This window comes from Hyperolius riggenbachi, chromosome 2, assembly GCF_040937935.1.
Source record: "Hyperolius riggenbachi isolate aHypRig1 chromosome 2, aHypRig1.pri, whole genome shotgun sequence".
Lineage (NCBI taxonomy): Eukaryota > Metazoa > Chordata > Amphibia > Anura > Hyperoliidae > Hyperolius > Hyperolius riggenbachi.
Genome location: NC_090647.1, coordinates 44352833 through 44360378, shown reverse-complemented (window position 1 = coordinate 44360378; position 7546 = coordinate 44352833). Strand labels below are relative to the sequence as shown.

The window sequence follows — 7546 nt, the reverse complement described above, 5'->3', positions numbered from 1 at the left end:
GGACCTATGCCTGGCTATCTATACTGGGGGGACCTATCTACCTGGCTATCTATACTGGGGGGGACCTATCTACCTGTCTATCTATACTGGGGGGACCTATGCCTGGCTACCTACACTGGGGGGGGGACCTATCTACCTGTCTATCTATACTGGGGGGACCTATGCCTGGCTACCTATACTGGGGGGACCTATGCCTGGCTACCTACACTGGGGGGGGAGGACCTATCTACCTGTCTATCTATACTGGGGGGACCTATGCCTGACTATCTATACTGGGGGCACCTTTACCAGAAGCTACCTATACTGTCATTTTGATTATCATGTGCTTGTTCTTTGAGAAAAGGTTTGGTGGTTGAACTTAATGAGCCTTTCCTACCCTTCTCCCTTTATGAATGCCTGCAGTCGAAGTCCCACACAAGCCAGATACTCGCTGATGGCTGCTGTTGCCTGAGCCTCACACAAGCTGCCTCCAAAGTAGGAAAGAGACACCACCACAGACATCTTGCTACAGTAAGAAAAGTAGTAATATACTCGCATTCTGTTTGTCTTTTTGAGGGGCACAAAGTACTGTACCTTACTATGTTTCTTCCATATATCACACAATTATTTTGTACAAGATTCGTGAGATTCGGGATTTGAAAGGTTCGAGATATTCGAGAACCTTTTCAGATTCGGATTCGGATTCGAAAAAATTGTGGATTCGTCCCATCCCTACTATTGTTCTATTGTTAACCACCTTAGCGGTATGGACGAGCTCAGCTCGTCCATTACCACCGCAATGGATTGCTCAGGTCTTTTTTGACATTTTTTTTTAAAACACGCAGCTAGCACTTTGCTAGCTGCATGTTTCACTTGATTGCCGCCGCTCGCCGCCCATCCACCACTACGCTCCGCAAAAGAGGGCCCCCCCCAGACCCATTGCGAAGCCTGGCCAATTCCCGCCAGGCTGCGCTAAGGGGTGGATCGGGACTCCCCCTGACGTCATGATGTTGATGACGTCATTCTGATCGTCGCCATGACGACAAGGGAAGCCCTAAAAGGAAATCCCGTTCAGAGCGGTATTTCCGGTTGGGTATGATCGTCTGCGGCGATCGGAGGGGTGGATAGTGCTAGGCTAGCTACATGATAAAAAAAAAACATTAAAAAAAACCACCCGCGGCCGAGTGCCGCAAAACAATCAAACGCCAGGGTGGTTAATTAGCTTGATTTAATTGTGTGACAGTCAGAATGTGTGCTGCAGGGCTGCTGCAGCTGCTATGTGTCTGTGTGTGTGCTGTGCACAGACCAGGCCAGCTGCTTCCTGCTGGCCAGCTAGCCTTAGCTACAGTATAGGTTAGGTTAGGGAATAGGATTACAGTGTTATTGTGTAGTTAGTACTGTAGTACTGCAGTCAGTGCTAGTAGTTGTTAGAGTAGTAGTACTACTGTGTTAGCTTACTACAGAACTGCTGTGCTGCTGAGCAGTGCCAGTGTGACAGTTAGTGTCTTCTCCTCTGCTGTCTGACTGTCACTCGGCACGTGGGACGTGGCACTTGGCAGGTGGCACTTGGCACGTGTCACGTGCAAAGTGCCACGTGCCAAGTGCCATGTGCCGAGTGCAAAGTGCCACGTGCCAAGTGCAAAGTGCCGAGTGCAAAGTATAAAGTGCCACGTGCCAAGTGCAACGTGCAAAGTGCAATGTGCCAAGTGCCACGTCTGGCATGCTCCTGGCAGATGTTACACCTGCTGCTGCTGCATTGCCTTGCTCCCGCTGCCTTTGCTGCTCCCACCGCCAGGGTGCCACAGGTCGCTGCTGCTGTGCTGATACCACCTGTATTTAATCCAAAACACAATTGCTGCGTAATTTTTTGGAGGTGTCTGGGCTGAAAATTGCCATGTCCCAGTTGTGCGGTTGGACTTTAGACACAATGTGGGCTGCACGACCGCTGTCTGGAACCTAGTCCTGATGTTAATTGACAGCCATATTTTTTTTGGGGGGGGGGGGGATTTTAAGTCCCCACATCATCAATTAGTGTTTCCTTTTAAAAAAATAATGATGCTACATGCCTCATTTACCCTAAAAAAAAAACGTTTTAAAGCAACTTAAAGGCCACTTCCGGTTTTTCTATCCAGATATGCGAATCCGCCCGGATACCCCGGATACTGAGGTCGACTATCCGATTTGGATCAGAAAATTTTGAACTCGGATATCCGACCTGGAACGGATATCTGGGTATCCAGATGCAATCCGGATTTTGAAAAGGGGTATCCGAGCAGCACTGCCAGGACTTGAGGAGAAAATGAACACTGCTGCAATACATGCAGCTGCTGCAATACATGCACTATCTCCCGGCATGTATTGCAGCAGCTGGGGCCGTCGTATGTGAATGTGGCCCCAACAAAAATAGGCCAATACCATTTGAAAATTTACATTTGATGTTTTGTTATTTTTTTAAAAGGTGTTTAGTTCCCTTTAAAATGAACCTGAGGTGAAAATAAACTGATGAGAGAAACAATTATAATTATCCTCCTACTCCATGGCTTTATTTATATTTAAACATTTACAAAATAGGTTGAATGTCTCTAATCAGTGGCAGCCTATTAAGTGTCCCAGAGTTAGAAAATATCATTAGTTCATGTGTTTGATCTCGACCTACTCTCAAAAGTTGTATTCTGCCAGGAAATCTTTTATGGCTGTAATTAGCTTATCAGTGAAGTAGGCCTGCTATATTCCTGACAAGGTACCGACAAGACAGAAGCTGTCACTTCCATGCCTAGAAATTAACTCTTTCAGGCAGCAACATAAAACAAGTCAAATAGCCTGGTTATTAATATGTTTTGTACTGTATATATACATGTTTATCACATCATGTCACATGTTGCCTTGAGAACACTTTAAGTTCTAGCCTTCATCATCAAACAACTACTAGACGGATGAAGCTAAGCCTCTGGTAGGTAGTGTTGGCACTTTCGGGGCTGCAAATGTGAATTCTACTTTGGGTTCTGAAAAAGAAAAAGAAAAAAAGGGTTGTCGACTGCCACTTTTTGTTATTTCCTAAAGTAAATCAATACACATTGTTTTATTTTAGGATCAGACACACGCTCATTGTGTTCGCACGTTCACCGAGTGACCCAGGAGTCCACAGTGGGGCCCAAACCAGAGATTGTGTATTGACTACACAGCAGCTGCCTTCAGGCACTTTGTAAATAAAAGTCAAAGCTTTTGGCCCAAGTCACACTCTACAAATACATTTAAACATCCAAGAAGAAAAAAAGAAAAACAGACTAAATGGAATTTAAAGAGCAGAACTGTAGGAGTTGTGAAGTACAAGAGAACATCTTGACACAGGTTAAAGCACTTTTTTAGTGCATTAGAAAATAAATAGTACTTGAGAAATAGGAAAAAAACATGGAAATGGCATTTCAGAGATGCACAATAACCTAAACTAAAGATCTTTCAGATAATGTATCTAAAAATAATAAATCTACCATTTCAAATATACCTATACTCGCATTTTGTTGGCAAGCTATCAGGATGTTTATAGGTAAAATGCAGCAAACCTAGGGGAAGATTCTGCACTCACTCAATTAACCTTTTGGGGACCGCCTGTATTAGATCGTACGCCGCACTTGTGGTTGTTCTAGCCTGATGCGGCGTAGGATCTACGCCACCCACTGTTACCGCTCCCGATGCGATCGTGCGCACCAGAGAGGGAAGATTAAGCTGTCATATGACAGCTGACATCTCCCCTCAGTGACTAGCAGCCATCGTGTATGGCTGCTGATCACGTGATCACTACGATCGCCGGTGGATCGAAGTGATCACTATTGGCAGCCGCGGAGGTAGGGGGGAAGAAGAGCATCCACTCACCTCCCTGACATTCCCACGAGGATCGGCGCTCCCCACCACTCTGGCTGGCATCCCCGCTCCCTCTGACGTCAGTGCCGGGTCCCGGCTTGATGACGTCATCAAGCCTCGATCCGGAACTGAGCGGCAGTAGGAGCGGAGATGCCGGCCGGAGCAGAGGGGTCCACTGCGGCACATCGCTGGAGCCTGGAAGGTGAGTAATGGCTGCCAGCTACAGGAAGGGACACCTGGCCTAGCAAGCCCCACTGGGGATCTGGCTGCCTGACCCACCAAACGTGCCCCTCCACCCCCCTTCTGCAAAAATACCTGGTACTTAAGGGGGGTTAGGTGGCCGGTCCTCAAAGGGTTAAAATAATTTATCTTCATCTTCTCCCATTGGCTCCCTCTCTGTGGTTCTAAGGATACCATACAGGGGGTGAGGGCAGAAGTGCAACAGTGGCCACGCCCCTCCACTGCATGTGACTGCATTGCAGCCTGTCTCTCCCCACCCACCTGATGTTGTTTCCTGCTTTCCTATTAGTGCCCATCATCCCATGCATGGAAGCCAGCCCTGACAGTGAGGGTCCGTTCCAATTCCCTTTTTCTCCTAGTTGATATTTTACATTTTACCAATAACATTTTAAGCCACCAGCAAGCAAAAGAATACTGAGAATAATTTTGCCATTATTTTTTTTACTTACCTTGTGGTACTTTTTTAATTTGCAGAGTGCCGAGAAGTTATTTTAAACAGAAGATGAAAATTGTCTCCTGGAAGAAAACTTAGGCGAATTGGATCAGGCCCAGAGAGAGCGAACATGTAGGACATCCAATGATATATGAGCGGGCGGGAGCAGCAGGCTTCTAAGATCTAATCTCCATTGTTTCTTCAGGCGCTCGTATTTCTGACACTCGGATAAAAGCAACTGTTAATGGGGAACAAATTCTGATTAAAAAAAAAAGTATCACATGTGAAATTGTAATATTTACATAACACAAACTGATGCCTGTTACTACTGCTTATTCATCTTTTAATGCTCAACTACACTTGGAAACTTTGGGATCTGGCTGGCCAAGATGTGGCAAATATGCATGCAAACATTTCTTCCTTTTTCAGATGCGGCCAATATGCATGCAAACATTTTTTCCTTGTTCAGACTTTGGCCAGCCAAATGCAAAATGACCGGACCTGGCTGGCCAAGTCCTGAAGAAAGCAAGAGATTCAGTGGCATTTGCACATTCCTACCTCTCCACTCTCCATGTTTCCCCCGTACATTCACCATCTATTTTCTCACCCCCTGCGCTGATTTATGGTGTAATACGCACCCCCTTGTCCCCCACTTTACACCTCCTGCCCTTAACTCCAATTCACCTCCGATGTCCGGCTCTAGTAGAGTACAACTGGAGGCATCTATAGCTCAATCTTCTGGCATTATGTGATGCTTTACTGGCAAGGCAACTTATCTCTAAATCAGAATTTCCTCCGGCATGGAGGTGAACAGGAGTAAAGAGTTGATGATGCAAAGCAGGGGTGCAGATGGTGCTATAAATTAGCCTGGTGGGGTAAAAAAGTGAAAGGGGGAGAGAGGAAGAGGAGGAATGTGCGTATGCTGCTGAACTCTCTTGCCTTCTTGGTTGGCTTGGTCTAGTCATTTCGCGTTTTAGAAAGCCAAAGTCCAATAAAGGTGCAATGGCCACAGTAGTCAGCTACTTTGCAAATTGGCTGGTCAGATCTACAGTATACATGTCAAATCCTCCGACCCATGGGCCATATTTGGAACACAGAGCCATCAAATTTGGTCTGCAAGTGGATTCCCCACTTTGTATTATATTTGGCCTATTCTAGACAGCCAGGTAAGCTATATTGGAGGTGAAGCTCTAGATTACCAGGGAATCCTTATGGAGCAGGGAGGGGGAAAGCGTTAGACACCAAGGAACTGTGTAGGGGAGGGAAGGGGGCCACTAGACACCAGGGAACTGTATAAGGGAGGGATAGGGGCCACTAGACACCGGGGGAATGTATAGGGGAGAGAGGACCACTAGACATCAGGGTACTGTATAGGGAAGGGAGGAGGCATTAGACACCAGGGAACTGTATAGTGGAGGGGGCCACTATTTTGCTGGGTAAACACCACTTGCTTTAGTGGGAGAAATTGTGCTTAAATCAGATATACATACTTTATTAATAATAATAATAATAATCATAAATATCTCTGGGCAAAAAAAAACTAAACAAAAAACAATCCAAAGAACAACTCTCATATTTAGTCTATGCACTCTGTACACTTAGTTTTAGGTAAAAAATGTGATATCTGTCAAACCTATATCTTGGTGAGTAGTAGAGAATCACATCAAACTCTCTATTGGCACTAGAGATGTAGCGAACGGTTCGCCGGCGAACGGTTCCAGGCGAACTTAGGGGGTTCGCGTTCGCCTGCACCAGGCGAACTTTTGCGGAAGTTCGATTCGCCCCATAATGCACTATGAGGGTCAACTTTGACCTCTGCATCACAGTCAGCAGGCACATTGTAGCCATTCAGGTTACACTAAGCCCTGGAGCCCCACCCCCCTTATATAAGGCAGGGTCCGGCAGCCATTAGCCTCACTCGTGTGCCTGCTAGAGAGAGGAAAGGGACAGCTGCTGCAGACTTTTTCTCCTAGGGACAGATTAGTTAGGTTCTAGGCTGCTTTGCTTGCTCCTGACTGATTATTATTGCTTTTAAAGCACCCAGCAACAGCTCTTTTCAGAGCTCATCCTGTACATATTTTTTTTTTCTGTGTGTCAAACTGACACTGTTGTTGCATACACAGCCTTGCTAATTGATATTGTGTGTGCCACTGCCCAGCACATTCAGTGACTACCTGTGTGTGTGACAGGGAGCTGCACATTGTACTACCCAGTACTGCATATACCCCAGTACCTGTTGTGTTTACTTAACCCACCTCATCACTGCATATACCTAGCGTTGTGTTGAGTGAACCCAGCTCACTGCATCTAACTACCTGTTGTGTTGAGTGAGAACCCACCTGGCCACCTCACTGCATCTAACTACCTGTTGTGTTGAGTGAGAACCCACCTCGCTGCATCTTAAGTACCTTTACTGTTCAGTGAACCCAGCTCACTGCATCTAACTACCTGTTGTGTTGAGTGAGAACCCACCTGGCCCCCTCACTGCATCTAACTACCTGTTGTGTTGAGTGAGAACCCACCTCACTGCATCTTAAGTACCTTTACTGTTCAGTGAACCCAGCTCATTGCATCTAACTACCTGTTGTGTTGAGTGAGAACCCACCTGGCCACCTCACTGCATCTAACTACCTGTTGTGTTGAGTGAGAACCCACCTCACTGCATCTTAAGTACCTTTACTGTTCAGTGAACCCAGCTCACTGCATCTAACTACCTGTTGTGTTGAGTGAGAACCCACCTGGCCACCTCACTGCATCTAACTACCTGTTGTGTTGAGTGAGAACCCACCTCACTGCATCTTAAGTACCTTTACTGTTCAGTGAACCCAGCTCACTGCATCTAACTACCTGCTGTGTTCAGTGAACCCAGCTCACTGCATCTAACTACCTGTTGTGTTGAGTGAGAACCCACCTCACTGCATATAGCTAGCATACCCCCGAGATAGACAAAATGGACAAACCAGGTAGAGGAAGAGGTAGAGGCAGACCCAGAGGAAGGCCACCAGGCACCTGTAGGTCTGTGGCTGTGCAAGGTGG

General features: G+C 46.4%; 1 long non-coding RNA gene across 2 annotated transcripts in view; it reads right to left on the bottom strand.

Moving 5' to 3' along the window:
* Positions 1–2647: 2647 nt before the first annotated feature.
* Positions 2648–7546, bottom strand: part of LOC137543670 (uncharacterized) — a 111811-nt gene continuing 106912 nt past the window's right edge. Inside the window, exons 4-5 of one of the 2 annotated variants that reach the window (XR_011025563.1) lie at positions 4527–4748; positions 2648–2981 (exon numbers count right to left, since the gene is read on the bottom strand). This is a non-coding gene — a long non-coding RNA (uncharacterized lncRNA). The remainder of the gene's footprint in view (positions 2982–4526; positions 4749–7546) is intronic. The other variant, XR_011025564.1, reaches the window with a different exon arrangement.